The 16,958-nt window shown below is 35.5% G+C and overlaps 1 pseudogene across 1 annotated transcript in view; it reads left to right on the top strand.

The window, feature by feature from the left end:
• LOC308635300 (integrin alpha-V-like) overlaps window positions 1-16,479 on the top strand; it is a 68,950-nt pseudogene extending 52,471 nt beyond the window's left edge. Inside the window, exons 2-3 of the transcript in view lie at window positions 13,605-13,915; window positions 14,026-16,479. The product of the transcript in view is annotated as an integrin alpha-V-like (transcript). The remainder of the gene's footprint in view (window positions 1-13,604; window positions 13,916-14,025) is intronic.
• Window positions 16,480-16,958: the final 479 nt, after the last annotated feature.

Below are 16,958 nucleotides of genomic sequence, written 5' to 3'. Positions count from 1 at the left end.
GTTACCTAATGATATTGGCTTGCTGAATTATAGTAAAGAACAGTGATATAATACTTATATTTTTAATAGCAAATCCTATTGCATATATACCTGTTTTCTGTAAATTATCCTTAATATGGAAATTACCCTTGCATTTTTCCTCAGATATAAAACTAAGAACAGTTAGTAAAAATTCTTTTATGTAGTTCTCATTTTGGGGTATATTAATGAGAAAGAACAATGTCTTCTAAAATAACCTTTATTTTACTTTATTAAGAGGATTATTTTACTTTGAAAATATAGTATGTTCACAGGCAGAATTAACACTCTTTGACAGTTAAATATAACTAAATCTAAGTAATTAGTTTCTTTTGACTTTAGGATCAATTTCTCTCCTTGCCTTTAAAAAAGTATGTCATTTAAAAAACTTAATAATCACCCTAGTAATTAGCCATAATTTTTCTTTTTCATGCAGTTAGTATGCCATTGTATGCTTATCTGAATGTTCCATTTCTACAAAATTACTAATTTGAGTACTCTGCTCTTTGGCCAGATTATTTTTCCTCCTCTTTGCCCTCCTATTCCTTTTGATTTGTCTTTTTCCTTTGCTTGGGTGGGTACATAGCACTAAGATGTCTGTCTTTTCTTTTCTTTCCTTATATTCATGCCCAGTTTCTAAATGATTCATGAAGGAACCATCCTCACTGAGAGGGGAAGAGAAAGAGATTGCATTTTTCCTGAATTCGGTAGTAGAGCATGCTTAAACAGTGCAATTTAAGCATTTCTCCTGATCACTAGAATTTGCATGGTTTTGCAAGGGTAGAGAATTTTTCTTATACAGATACAATACTGTAGAATTCTTTCTTAGACTTTCTCAGGTAAAATGAATGATCAAAAGACAAGAGCCTTCTCCATAGAAGCTAGAGTGCTATCTCCTCCCTTTGACCCCATCTGAACAGGATGTGATTAGTACCCCAACCTACAGAATTATATTACTCCCAGCCTCTCTGCCAGGACCATGTTATTCAGTATTCTGACTTTTATCACAGTAGATTAATTTTTCTTGTTTTTGACCATATATAATCAGTACTGTATTTTGTGCAGTTTTAGCTTTGTGTTTATTGAGATTTTTCCTATGCAACTGTATGCAAATATTTTGAAGAAAAATTTATAGTCAAATGGAGGCTTCCCTTTTAGACTTTGCTAGTGAGGGTGGTAAAGAGACCACAATTGTTATTAATTTATTTTTTGTGGTGTTTGGCTGGATTACAGGAGTTATTATTTTTATCTTTCTAGGCTGCTCTTTTCCTTGTGTTTGGGTAGAGAGAGCAGAGCAAGCTTTACGTGAGGATGTGTGTGTGTGTGTGTGTGTGTGTGTGTGTTTTGGTCTGTATCCATTCACATTTTAGTATTGTTGACTTCTCTAACATCTGGTCTGGGAATTATGAGACCAAAAGAACCTAAGAAACTCCTCATTCTTCAGGCCAAGCTGCCTTCTCTCTACCTTTCACAATCTTCTTATGTTTGTTTTATACATAATTAACAGAATTTTTAGCTCTGTTTAGTAGGGAATTAGGAAAATGTATATCTATGGCATCTTTATGGAAGCAGAAATTGAATTGTTTTACTTTTAGTATCTTTTTTAAATAGTCTTTTGAAGTCATTAGGAAAAGTAAAATGAAATATTTTATGCAATCTGGTCAGTTAACAATATATTCACCAAGAGAAGGACTCTGAACAGAAAGTAATTTATGATAAAAGATATTCTCAGTGTAATCTGTTTATATTCTAAACTGAAGAATTGTAACCCTGTGTAAATTTAAATTACTGTGTTTAATTACAGAATCTTTTGGCTGAAAAAGTAGAACAGCTGATGGAATGGAGTTCTAGGCGTTCAATCTTCCGAATGAATGGTGATAAATTCCGAAAATTTATAAAGGCACCACCTCGAAACTGTTCTATGATTGTTATGTTCACTGCTCTACAGCCTCAGCGGCAGTGTTCTGTTTGCAGGTAATTTACACATTTAAAATTCTTAAAACTACTAACTCAGGTTTAGAATTCTATTTTATGAGTAATACGTATAAGAGAATTAAAGAATTGTTCATCATTGTGAAATGTAGCAGTGTGCATTCTAGTATATTCTAGAAAATGACTTTGATAGGCTAATATTTCTTTATTATGGGCATATAAAATATTTATTGCATAGTTATGTATACAGTCACTAAAATTGATACGTTATCTTTAATTCCTGCATGTTGTCTTGTAGATTGCCTCATTATATCTGTGGTCAATGAAGTAGCTCCCTTAAATATACTCTATTTTAACAATTTTATAGAGAATACTCTTTTTTTTTTCCCTGAGGGAAATCCATTTACTTTTTGATGTCTCTGGTGATCAGCATTTTTTCCCTAGACTGTAGAAATATATAAATTGAAATTAATGAAATACTTTTTCAGTATGTATACACTGAAGAAAATTTTGGGCAAGTATAAATATGATATATATGCAACAAATACTTTTTCAATTAAACTTATTTTGAGATAATTGTAGGATCACATGTACTAGTAAGAAATAATACAGAGATATTCTATATATCTTTTCTAGTTTTCTCCAATGATAGCTTCTTATAAATCTGTGATGTACCATCACAAGCAGGTATTAGCATTGATAAGTCAAGTATAGAACACTTATAACATCATAAGAATAACTTTCTTGCTCTTTATAGCCAAACGCACTTCCTCCTGTTCCATTCTCTCCTTTGAATTTCACCCTAACAATCATCCATTTTCCATTTCTTTAATTTTATTTCAAGAATGTTATGAAAATGGAATCATATATTGTTTGACCTTTTGGGTTTAACTTTTTTATTTGTATAATTACCTCAAAATCTCTCCAAATTGTGGCATTTATCAACATTGGTTCATTTAAGTATTCAGTAGTAGTTAATGGTGTGAATATTCTTTAGTTCATTTAACTATCCATCTGTTGAAGGACATCTGGTTTTTTTGCACTTTTGGGCTTCAGACTATGTATATAAGGTATACATGAAATGTAAATGAGTTTCATAGTTAGGCTTTAGTCCTGTCCCTATATATCTCAATATATATATACATGCAAACATTTCAAAACCTGAAACCCAGTACACTACCAAAGCAACTTTGGATACTATGTTCTAAGCATTTTGGGTAAAAAATATGCAAACTATAAAACCACTATGAAAATTCACTTCATAGCTAATGGTGTTGAGTCTTTTCCTATGTTTATTAATCTTGTTGAACATGTTTTTGTGTGCTTATTTGTCATTTGTGAATCCTCTTTGTTGAAATATCTGTTCATGTGTTTTGTCTATTTCTAATTGTATTCCTACCCCTATCTTTGTCTGCTGAGTTTGAGTTCTTTATATATTTAGTTACTATTCCTTTGTCAGAAATGTGGTTATCAAATATTTTCCCCCATGCTGTTACTCTTGTTTTTATTTTCAGCACAAGGTTTTATTTGTTTTTGTTTTTGTAGGTATTAATTTTGATGAAGTTCAGTTTATCAGATTATATTCTTGCTTTAGTTACCAAATTGCAGAAGTCTTTGCCTTGTCCTAGGTACCAGATATTTTCTCCTATGTTTTTTCCTAAAAGCCTTATAGTTTTTTATTTTAAATTTTGATGCAATCTTTGGGAGGAAGCATTTAGTCTTTTATCATTAAGTTACTAGCTACAGACATTTTTTTCTGGATGGTCTTTATCAAGTAAATTCTTCTTTATATATGTATCTATATCAATATATCTATATTTTTTTCAATCAGTCTATTAGTGGTTCTGATATGTTCATCTTAAATGGGCTGCTTGCCCAATGTTGACATAGACTAAGAGTCAACAGTAGATATTCACAAATGATAGCCCTTGTAGTCAGTGTTCAGCAGTTCCCTAGTGGATGCCCTCTGTGGCAGATATTGCAGCCACCCAGAGATACCATTGGTATATAACATATGGGTTAAAGACTTTTGGAACCAGACAAGCCTGGGCTTAAATCCCCATTCTATCTGGTTATTGCCCACAGTTACTTTCTAAAACTAATTAAAACTTGTTTTTTCCTCTCTTTTGACACAGGAATTAAATCCCCTGAGGGGTGCTTAACCACTGAACCACATTTATAGCCCATTTATTGATTTTTTTTTTTAATTGGAGACAGGGTCTCACAAAGTTGCTTACACTCACCCTAAATTAACGAGGGCCTTTCTAAGTTGCTGAGGCTGGTTTTGAACTTGTGATCTTCCTGCCTCAGCCTCCCAAACCACTGGAATTACAGACATGTGCCACTGTGCCTCAGGACAGTGTTTTTTTTTTAGTACATAATTAAATATTTTTTGAAATTAGTGAAAAATATGTGGAAATCTCATCTGAGCTGTCTGAAAATAATAATCATTTTTCATAATTAAGAGCAACCTGGATATTCACAACATGTTCTCTCATTCCCCATACCCTCCTCCACAAAGAAATCTCTAGATAAACATGATCCTGTCTGAATTTTTTATAGATTTTAGATAGAGATATCAAATATGTATGTGCATTAAGTAGAATTATATCTCCATGCAAGAAGTTTCATTGTGTTAAAATCTAGGTTATGTAGCTGCTTCTTGAATACATTTAGGTTGATAACGTCAGTCAACTTCTTTCCTCAAGTTCAAATGCACATTCTAATTCAACTCAAATATCTAGCAGTTGACAAATCTGTGTCAGAAAATAAAATAATAGTGCTTTAAATATTTAAAGATGTTAGCCTCTCTGATCTTCTATTTTGTCAAGTGCATGGCCTTAAACAGGTTTATTTACATTTTTTTACTTTTAATTTTAAATGGTTTTTATAAAAACTAAATTAGATAATATGTGTAAAAAAGTTATATCTATGCCTGATATATGGTAAAAACTAAATTAATTTTGACCATTTTTTAAGATAGTGATATTAGCAGGACATGGTGGCACACATATGTAATCCCAGTGACTCTGGAGGCAGAGGCAGGAGGACCACAAGTTTGAGGCCAGCCTTGGCAACTTAACAAGACCCTGTCTCAAAATAAAAATAATAAATAGAGTTGAGGATGTAGCTCAGTGATAAAGTTTCTAATACCACGTTCTTCAAGAAAATATACTGATTTTAAAATATCCTAAGTGTTTCTTTAAAAATATTGTTTTAAAGATAAGAAGAAAATTTTAAGTAGTTTTACCAACAAGAAATTGTCATCTTTTACATTTTAGTATATTCAGTTTTCATTTTGATCTTCCTTTTTCTGGGTAGGTCTGTATAAAAAGTCTTGAACACAAAAGTAAAGCTTTTTGAAATAAAATCTTGCTATCTGAATAATATTCCATTGTAAAAACTACAGTATATTTATTTAATAAGCATCCTAATACTTCTTTTTGTTTTGATATTGATTTTCTATTTATTTATATTCTATTTCTATTAATTGATAAATAATTAATGTCAAAAATTTGGGGGAAAGTAGAAAAATCTTGGTCTACATCTTAGTTTAGTTATTTAAGCTAAATATTTAAATTGAAATGGATAGACCAAAATATATACACATAACTTCACAAAGCTATTTTAGGAGAATCTGTATGAATTTACATCCCTAATTTCTGTATGTAATTTTATGATGAGAATGAATACTTTTTAGGAAACCTTACGATTGCTTATATGTGAAAATGCATCCTTTAAAATTTTTTGATAGTATTTATTGTCTACTGTAGGCAAAGTATTATGTCAATCATTATTATAATATAAATCTTTTACTTTTGAAGTGTTTGGAGTCCAATGAGAACTATTATTATTCAAAACTCTTAATAAAATGCTCTTTTGAAGAGATGTTCGGGACCATAGGTAATAATTATTTTAAAATTTTTTATATGATAATATCTGGCCTGGTTATTCATTTTCAAAAGTCGTAAAGCCAAACAACTTCAGTTTGATCCCTGAAACAAATCCATTTGCAAAACAACAACACAATTTCAAAATAATTTATCAAGTTTGCATGTATTACAAAATCATAGAAAGGGCACATTTCTGGGATTGAAAATCTCGTTTGAATCCCATTTACTAGCTTATGATCAGGAGTAATTTAGTTATGTGTTCTTAAAATCCTATGTACTTTTCTGAAAAATGATGAAAATAGTTCTCAAAGTGCCATGATGAGCATCATAAGATAAGTGAAAATGCTTTGGCAATTAGCAACTGGTGTACAATGTGTTATCATTATTGTCATACATCCACAGTGATATGTGAGTGAGTTCAAAGGGTGAGAAGACATGTATTAAAATGCCATGTGGAATTATGATGATGACAATATTCGTATAGTAGGAAGATCTCACATTATTTTCTCATATCTGTATTTGCAAGTAAACATCTGCAAAATTTTCTTCCTTTCTGTAATACATACATTAACTCTAGGTTGACTATATGGGCCTCTTGATAGTTCCCATGTAGAAAGTTTTTAATATAAAACAAGTCAGATTACTTTCAGTGTGATTACCAGTACTGGATGTTGGCTTCAATCTATCTTGACCAATAACAATTCAAATTGAAATGTTTTGCTGGTATTTTCTAAGTCAAGATAATTTAATATTCTGATGGTCTGAGTTTTTCATTATATCATGCATCTCATAGGAATACTATAAAAACATAACAAATCATCTCTAATATTTTTATTTGCATAAAGCTTTAGTGAGAAGAAGGACCTGTTCTACCCTTTGCCCCATGATTATTGGGAAGTTAAATTAGAAAGGTTTTATATATTAGGCATTCTCTGATATTTGCTTCCAGAGGTTACCTCCTTTTTTTCTCTCTGTTCTTTCTTTCCTTTGCCCTCCCCTTTCCTCCTCCCACTCTAAGTTCATGGTTGCTTTAATTCACCACACTATTTTTAAAATTTTATAATTATGTTATTATTATTTACCAGTGATTTAATCTAGGGTGCTTAACCACTGGACAACATCCCTGGCCCCTTTTTTGTTTTATTTTGAGACAGGGTCTTGCTAAGTTGCTTAGGGCCTCTCTAAGTTGCTGAGGCTGTCTTTGTACTTGTGATCCTCCTGCCTCAGCCTCTCAAGCCACTGGATTACAAGCTTGTGCCTTTGCACCCAGCACACTATTTTTTAAGTAGTTCATGAAACTCCATTTTCAGTGGCATGGTCGTGGGCCATATGGAATAACACCATTAATAAATAGGCAGTTATGAGATTGAAAGCAAAGCAGAAGCAAGATGACCATATACACATGACTATACCCTCACTACTTCTTCCGCCTTTTAGACTGATAATAGTGTATCCTTTAGTACTGGAATGCGTAATTTCCACTGTATTTTGAGCAAGAAGACTTCTATAGTAATTATTTCCCCAAACTTGAGCACCCTATTTCTCTTATTCCTTTTACTCTCTAGCCTCGTGATACACCAGCATCTGCAACTGTTTTCAGCAGAATGAAGAGTAGGTGGGATTTATGTGGTAAGAGTTTGGGTGACTATATACACTCTCTTGATAAACGGAAGCACAGGTGTGATGTTTTGTGTGAATGTTTCTAAAGATTTGTAAATTCAGAAACCTTTGGGGTTCAAATTTATTTCTGACCAGCAGCTTTATTTCAGCCATTTTCAAGCATGAAATTTTTTTCTGGACAAAGGGCCTAAAAATCCATTATTTTTTTTTACTATAAAGCAGGGCAGAAACTCTCCCAGTGTGTGTTTCTGAAACCCAAATCTGCATGTATTTTTCTTGTTTGAAAAAAATTCAAAATATATCCTTTTAGCAAAATATGTTGGGGTGGTATTTGAGACAACAAATAGACTTTCAACTAAATATAAGAAATGTAATAGAAAAATGAGAAATTATATCCCATCTGATTCAAATGTATGATATGTCAAGGTCATTGTACTGTCATATGTAACTAATTAAAACAAATAAAAAAATTTTTTTTAAAAGTTCCAACACCAAAAAAAAAATGTACCAATATGACCATTTCAGGAAAATCTTTTCCCTCTGAGAAAAGTAACTTATATTCTTTTTTTTTTTTTTTTTTTTTTTTTTTGTATTGGGGGTTGAACCCAGGGGTGCTTAATCACTGAGCCCATCCGAGCCCTTTTTATTTTTTTATTTTGAGACACAGTCTCACTGAGTTGCTTAGGGCCTCATTAATTTGCTGAGGCTGGCCTTGAATTTGTTATTCTTCAGCCTCAGCCTCCCTAGTTGCTAGGATTATAGGTGTGCGTCACTGCACCCAGCAAGTACTTGTATTCTTGACTCGGGGTCTCAAAGATATAAATGACTATGAAAAAGCATAATTTTACAGGCCTTTCTTAAATTGATGTATTCATGATAATATCAAAATGATGCTTAAATGTAATCATTAACTCTGATTTCAAGCATATAATGTTTTCTTTCATTCTTGGGTAGTTGTAGATTAGTCATCAAGAAAATGTTTTCCTTTATGATTCTAAGACTATGAATTATTCCTTATATTAATATTTTTAATTTAATACTGCTGTTAAAATTTGCTCCAATGTCAAATCTTTCAGCACAGCAGAATGAGTTGGTAATGTCCAAGAAATAATTTGTATGCTAAAACTTGATCAAGCTCATGAATTTTAAATATATATATTAGAGCCACCTCAAAATATAGGCCTTGGGTAGGAGCTCACACTTTTATGAGTGTGGAGGCATGCTTCAATGTGCAGTGGCTTGTTAAGTAAAAGCTGTCATTGTAGTTTTAGTTTCTTCAGCTGGGCCATGTAACTTCTTACTCCACTTCTTCCCAAAGCCATCCTGTTTTACCCAGATTCAGGCTATTGGACTGCTTTATTGTGTTCCTTGTGTAAAAAGGGTGTCTTAAGTGCCAACATTCCTGGGGCTTCAGAAGAGAAATGTAAAAAAATAAAGCAGTGAGTCTCTCCACTTAGTGCTTCTAAATTGGGCTTTGGGTGTGAATCTGTGAAGTATGCAAAGAAGATATCCACACTCTAAAAGAGCATATTGATGAGGTGAGATAGGCTAAAATGGGCACCTGCATGTTTTTATATAAAGAGAACTACACAGAATAAAAATGACTTTTAAGGAGATTGGATCTGATGTTGTTCAACTTCAAACTAACTTTTGGTAAAAATGTATTGAACCAGGTTTGATTCCTCAAACTTCATTAGGAACTGGGGCAGAGGAAGGAGATAAAGAAGGAGCCATAGAGGGCTGAAGAAAATATGGCTTGTTCCATGACCAAATATACAGTCTAGTGTAATAGAAAACTATTCAATTGTTATGAGATAACATATTTTGGACTTTATTATCTTTGGAATATATTTCTTGGATCTTGACATAATAGTGTGTGAATGCCCACATTTGTAAGTGAATAAATGCAAACTGGTTAGTCATTACAATCACCTGTGAACACTCCTAACTCAGATGTCTAAGTCTGAACACTAGCCTGGCTCCTTGTGAACAGAGTGAGCCTGAAACAAACTTAGACTCCTCTTGACCTCTGCCTTTGCCTAAAGGGGCTCTCCAAGAGAAGGCTAGGAAGGTCAGGTATTCCAAAGATATTCATTGAATGCATGGCTAAGTGCCAAGAACTTGGGAACATATTATAAATAAGATACAAAAAGTTTTTGTTGAAAGAAATTGACTATACAGGAAGAGTGATCCAAATGCAATGTGCTGGGAGCTACAGAGGCTCCAAGTATAGAGGGGTCATATTTCCCCAGGACAGGGAACTTTTGAAGGTCGGAGGTGAAGGATTAAAAATTCATAAAATAAAAATGGAGAAATGGACACAGGTACAAAAGAGAAAACTACCAATAAAGAAGAAAAATCTGAAATTTGAAGAAGTATCTATCTCACATTTAATTAAATGTCTAATGTCACAGATAAGGAAACTGTCCACAGGAAAGTAGCAAGTGACTTACTAAGATCACACAGTTAAGAAGAGGCAGAACTGGGCCTAGAACTCACTTACCCTAATCCTCAGTCTACTCTTTGCTGTCCTCACAAAATAACAAGTCAATGGGAAAGAAATTGAGAGAACAAAACACAGGGAGGATTGTCTTATTCCTGTTTTATGCACATGCAGTCAGCATGTGACATGGATGCGGGGATTATGGACACTATTTAAATCCCAGGTGGTAAGTTGGAAGGCTATATCATTCTGAGAAGGGTCCCACAAAATGCTTTGGCTTGAAACTAACATGATGTGCTGATGATGGTTAAATTTTAGGCTTGGGTGCAAATATAGAAGCATGCCAGCTGTCCTCATGGTCAAGTCCTCAGCACCACACACATGGCTTAGGATAGCAGAGGGCTATGGCTTTCCTGTAGCTTCACCATGCTGATTTTATCAGCCAGTCTGGAGAGACATTCCACTCTGCTAGCCCCCAGCTTACTAGCATCTGCACTCAGCCCTCACCACAGACCCTGTGTTGTCATCCTTTCTAGCTCTCAGCTGCCATTATTGAAAAGCTGTAAGACATTTATAGCTCTATTTCAGTATCCGCTTATCTGTTAAGTTTGCACGGGGGACATTCTAGCACCTTAGAAAAATAACTGTGCATTCATGAAGAATTAGAAAGTCTAAGGAAGCCCACAGCTCCAAGAAGAGTGATATTTTCTGTTACTTTTCCATTGCCTATCAAAGGGGAAATGCTCTAGAGAAAGATTATATTTAGCATAATCTTTGTCTTACATGTATGAATTTTTAAGGAATGTGGAATTTAAAAACTAGAACTTCTGTGTGTGTGCATGTATATATTTGTGTTTGTGCATACTTTGTAAAGGGACTGACATTAGATGAATTCAGTATGAACTGCTTTTTTTCATGAGTGGGAAACATCTAGAAACTTGGTGTTACAGAAAGAGAATGGATGTGTGAATAGCATACAGTAATGCTATGTATGCACATTATATAAAATGATCTAAAATGATCTTGTCAATTTTATTAAGTTTATAAAGATCTGGCAAACAGATTTTTAAAACTCATGCTAGGGGCTGGGGTTGTGGCTCAGTGGTAGAGCACTCGCCTAGCATGAGCGAGGCCCTGGGTTTGATCCTCAGCACCACATATAAATAAATAAGTTAAATAAAGATTAAAATTTTTAAATAAATAAAACTCATGCTAATTATTTTCAAGGAATAAGGCAAATTTATGGAAATTTAAACTTGATTTCAAGTTGTTAGTACAATCAGAATGACATAGCTGGAGTGTTTCATGGATTAACCACAGAAGGAAAAAAGGAAAGGAGGAAAGAAGGAAGAAAGGAGAAAAGGAGGGAAGGAAGACAATGAAGAAATAAAAGAGTTATTAACTCAAGTATAAAAACTGAATTTCATCAAAGTCATTTGAAGAATAACTTCATTCTTCTTGTTCTAACTTTTCTAAAAAAGAAACATGTCCAGATCAACCATAGACTTGACAGAGTAAGCACTGCACTACAAATGTGAAAAGGTGAACTTCATCTTCTTGAGCCAAGCACAGTGGTGCATGCCTGTAATACCAGTGGCTCTGGAGGCTGAGAAAGAAGGACCAGGAGTTCAAAGCCAGCCTCAGCAACTTAGACCCTAAGCAACTTGTGATACCCTGTCTCTAAATAAAATATTTTTAAAAGGGCTGGGGATGTGGTTCAGTAGTTAAGTGCCCCTGGGGTTCAATTCCCAGTACCAGAAAAAAAAAAAAAAAAAAAAGCTTCTTGTAATTGGGAGGCAGATTAGGACATGGGATCTCCCAAGAATTCTAATTTGTAGAAGGTGCTGGAAAGAGGGCAATTATTACATCATGAGTCATCCATGTATTTTGAAGACAGTCTCTTAAAATTACCATTTAAAGATGTGGTAATATTCATGCACATTCCTGAAGAAATCTATATTTAAGGCATTCCTTGGCTTTGATCCATAATGTATCCCATATTTATTTTAATTTTTCTTGTGAAATTGCTGTTAGCAAGAGTAGACATAATAGCCCATCTTAACTGTAAGCCAATAATCCTGCTTGGGTATCTTTCTCATTCTGTAACCAGGAGATTAATTTGTGCTGTGAAATTTGCTATCCTATCCAATTATTGGGTATTTCTGTTGGAAATTGGGAAGCATGCTTTTATAGCATTTTTCTCCTGTCTTCCTTATGAGAACTACTTAATTTACATCATTGACTCCAATTCTCTGTTTAGATAAGATGCTTCCTGTGGGGCTGGGGAGGGCGAATAGCATGGACCTGCTTAGTGGTTTAGTAAATTATAGAATTTCCATAGGATTATAAATACCCTCTTGGATACAAGTACTTGACAACAGAGATAATTGTTATTACCCTTAAGCTTTCATCAGCCTTGAAAATGAGCCTTTGTCAATTGCGTGGATATAGCTTCTCTGTTAAAAAAAAAAAAAATCACTGTGACACCCTACTTTTCAGCATTCATTAGAACTGCAGTGGGGCCTTTATTGAACAGTAAGTTTAGCTGTCAACAACTAGCTTTCTGTTTAATTATGCATTTCAGGTTGAAAGCAATGTACTTGTGCCAGCTTGAAATTGCTGAGATGCTTTAGTTCTACTTTTAGATCATGAAAATGCAAGAAACATCACCCTAAAGCAGACCAATGGCCCCTACAGTCCATATTCTCCATTTTAATGAGCACAGGACACAGAAGACCAGGAGGGAAATGCCGATACATTAATTTCATTAAATATTTCTTGAATTTCTTTCCTTGTTGTGCACAAGCTCTTGGAATACTGAAGTTTACATATTTGATAGCTATTGCATAAAATCATGTCTTAACATGTTCTTTTCAGATCTCCATATAGACTGCCCAAAAAAAAGGAAAAGGAAAAGAAAAGATGCAACAATTCTTGAAGCCATAGTAAAACCAATGAATTACAGAGAAAGTATGGACGGGATATTAGTGTTTGTAAGTGAGAATGAATAAAAGTTGTGCAAGGTTTGACTCTAAAAGACACATGACCAGTCAAAAAAAAAAAAAAAAGATTTGTTGTCAGAATGTGTTCAGAGAAGGCTTTCATCCACTAATGACTGACAAGTGAGAAAGCTGTAGAGAAGCAGGTTAAAATTCATGAATTTACTTTATCTTCCCTCTTAAGTGTCAGTGAATCTGCAAATCTAGGATCATATTAAACTTATGAAAAGTTATATTTTAAAATATATTTCAGAGTCCCCAGCCCATGATGTTGCATTGAAACGAGCTCAGAAGAGGCGAGGGGCACCCGCGCTGCTGTCCCCACCTCATGCACCCTGCGCCTCCCTTCCAGGGCAGCCTCTAGGAAACAGCCCTCCTGCCTCTCCCAGCGCTGTCCCAGGCTAGCTGGGAAGAGAGCCCACAAGTTTGGGCGTGCACAAGCGGCGGGCCCCTGGCACCCTGTGTCCCGGGAGGGGCAGCCGCTCCAGGCTTGGCATCCTGGGCGCACTTGGCCATGGATTCTCAGGTGCAGCGGCGGTGCACATTGGCCCCTGCCTCCTCCTGCTTCTGTCTCTGTAGATGTGAACAGTTCTGCAGAGTACTCTTGGCCCAGAAGGAAGTTACTTGGCTTAAGCGCTGAATTTCTTCATGCCCAGCACCTTCTTCCAGGATGTTTTTTTCTGGTGGAAGCTCCCTAAGCAAACACTACCCAGCTCAGGGTTGTAGAAGGAAGGCAACTCCTCAAATGTGACTGGTCTTCTAGCCACCAGTGCCAACCAACTGAATTTGATGCAACAGGCAATAGAGATTATGCCAAGGATGATCCATAAGAGTTTAAATCCCGCCAGTGGTTTGGAGCATCTGTGAGGTCAAAACAGGATAAATTTTTGGCCTGTGCTCCCTTGTACCACTGGAGGACTGAGCTGAAACAGGAGAGAGAGCCTGTTGGAATTTTCTTTCTTCAAGATGGACTTAAGACTGTTGAGTATGCTCCATGCAAGTCAAAAAATATTGATGCTGATGGACAGGGATTTTTTTCAAGGAGGATTCAGCATTGATTTTACTAAAGCTGACAAGAGTACTTCTTGGTGGCCCTGGTAGTTTTTATTAACAATGTCAGCTCATTTTGGATCAAGTGGCAGAAATCTTATCTAAATATGACCCCAATGTTCATAGCATCAAGTATAATAATCAGTTAGCCACTCAGACTCCACAAGCAATTTTTGATGACAGTTAGTTGGGTTACTCAGTGGCTGTCGGAGATTTCAATTGTAATGGCATAAATGTTTTTGTTTCAGGAGTTCCAAAAGCAGCAAGGACTCTGGGAGTGGTTTATTTTTGTGATGGGAAAAACATATCTTTCTTGCACAATTTTACTGGTGAGCAGATGGCTGCATATTTCGGATTTTCTGTAGCTGCCACTGGCATTAATGGGGATGATTATGCAGATGTTTTTTGAGGCTGTGATGGCAAACTCCAAATGGTGGGGTAGGTCTCTGTGTCTCTTCAGAAAGCTTCAGGAGAATTCCATACTACAAAGCTGAATGGGTTTGAGGTCTTGGCACAGTTTGGTAGTGCCATAGCTCCTTTGGGAGATCTGGACCAGGATGGCGTCAATGATATTGCAATCACTGCTCCAAATGGGGGTGAAGATAAAAAAGGAATTGTTTATATCTTCAATAGAAAATCAACAGGCTTGAACACGGTGCCATCTCATCCTTGAAGGGCAGTGGGCTGCACAGAGGATGCCGCCAAGCTTTGGCTATTCCATGAAGGAAGCCACAGAGACAAGAATGCATATCCAGACTTCATTGTAAGAGCTTTTTGTGTAGAGCTGTCTTATACAGGACCAGACCTGTTATCACCATAAATGCTGGCCTTCAAGTATACCCTAGCATTTAAAATCAAGACAATAAAACCTGCTCATTGCCTGGGACAACTCTCAAAGTTTCCTTTTTTAATGTCAGGTTTTGCTTAAAGGCAGATGGCAAAGGAGCATTTCCAAGGAAACTTCCAGATGCAGCTTCTTTTGTATATACTCAAGCAAAAAGGATCAATTCAGCAAGCACTGTTTCTCCATAGCAGGTTCCCAGGTCACTCCAAGAACATGACAATTTCTAGAGGGTGCAGATGCAGTGTGAAAGAGCTGATAGCATATCTGCAGATGAATCTGAATTTAGAGACAAATTTACTCCAATTACTATTTTTATGGCGCATCAGTTGGATTATAGAACAGCTGCTGATGCCACAGGCTTGTGACCCATCCTTAACCAGTTCACCCCTGCCAACATCAGTGGACAGGCTCATTTTGTACTTGACTGTGGTGAAGCCAATGTCTGTAAACCCAAACTGGAAGTTTCTGTACATAGTGATCAAAAGAAGATCTATATTGGAGATGACAACCCTCTCACATTGATTGTTAAACTCAGAATCAAGGAGAAGGTGGCTATGAAGCTGAGCTCAGCATTTCCATGCCACCACAGGCTGATTTCATCAGGGTTGTCTGGAACAGTGAAGCATTAGCAAGACTTTCTTGTGCATTTAAGACAGAAAGCCAAACCCACCAAGTGCTATGTGACCTAGGAAACCCAATGAAGGCTGGAACTCAACTCTTAGCTGGTCTTTGATTAAGTGCACACCAGCAATCACAGAGATTGTGAAATTTTATTTACAAATTCAAAGTTCTAATCTTTTTGATAAAGTAAGCCCAGTTGTATCTTACAGAGTTGACCTTGCTGTTATAGCTGCTGTTGAGATAAGAAGAGTCTCAAGTCCTGATCATGTCTTTCTTCCTATTCCAAATTGGGAGCACATGGAGAAACCCAAGACTGAAGACAAGATGTTAGACCAGTTGTTCAGCACATTTAGGAGCTGAGAAACAATGGTTCAAGTTCATTCAGCAAAGCCATGCTAAATCTTCAGTGGCCTTATAAACATAACAACAACACTTTGTTGTACATCCTTCATTATGACATTGATGGGCCAATGAATTGTACTTCAGATATGGAGATCAACCCTTTAAGAATCAAGATCTCATCTTTACAAACAACTAAGAAGAATGATACAATTGCTGGGCAAGGTGACCAGAACCATCTCATCACAAAGCAAGATCTTGCCTTCAGTGAAAGAGATGTTCACACTTTGGATTGTGGAATTGCTCAGTGCCTGAGGATTGTCTTAAGTTAGGCAAATAGACAGAGGCACGAGTTCAATCCTGTCTTTACTATGGACTGAGACTTTTGTAAATAAGAGATACCAGAATCATTCATATTCTCTGAAGTCATCTGCTTCATTTAATGTCATAGAATTTCCTTACAAAATCCTTGCAATTGAGGATATCTTCAATTCCACATTAGTTACCACTAATGTCACCTGGAGCATTCAGCCCCATGCCTATGACTGTGTGGGTGATCATTTTAGCAGTTCTGGCAGGATTGTGTTGCTGGCTGTTTTGGGTTTTGTAATGTACAGGATGGACTTTTTAAAACATGTTCAACCACCTCAAGAAGAACAAGAAAGAGAACAGCTTCAACTGCATGAAAATGGTGAGTGAAACTCAGAAACTTATCTGTGATTTTTAAGTTATACTACATCCTGGATTGTTAGGATTACAAACTTGATTACAGATTTAAATTCCCTTCATGAGGAATAAAATTCTAAGACTTCTGCTGAATGTACCCAGTGACTTCCGTCTAACCACAAAATTGAGAGCAATATTTGTCGGTCTTCTCTTTATAACTAAATTCAGACACGTAATACACATACATTGCCCTGTTTTGGATATTTAAATAATGAAATTTCACATGATGGTTTTTATTCATTGTACATAAGACAGGTAGGGCCTCAGTTCCTACTTTATATAAAATAGTATCTATTACAATTACCATTTCTGATTTAGTATTTGAGGTTTTACTGTTCATTGTTTTTTTAAAGAAATCTAAATTTGGACCTTAGCATCCACATTTTTTATACAGGTATTTATTTAATACACACTACACTACAGTTTACTTTTAAAGCCACTGAAAGCTTTGCAATTACCTGAATTTGGATTTG

Source organism: Spermophilus citellus (genome assembly GCF_964194105.1).
Source record: "Spermophilus citellus genome assembly, chromosome: 16".
In the NCBI taxonomy this organism is placed as follows: Eukaryota; Metazoa; Chordata; class Mammalia; order Rodentia; family Sciuridae; genus Spermophilus; species Spermophilus citellus.
This window is presented reverse-complemented; position numbering and strand designations above follow the sequence as displayed.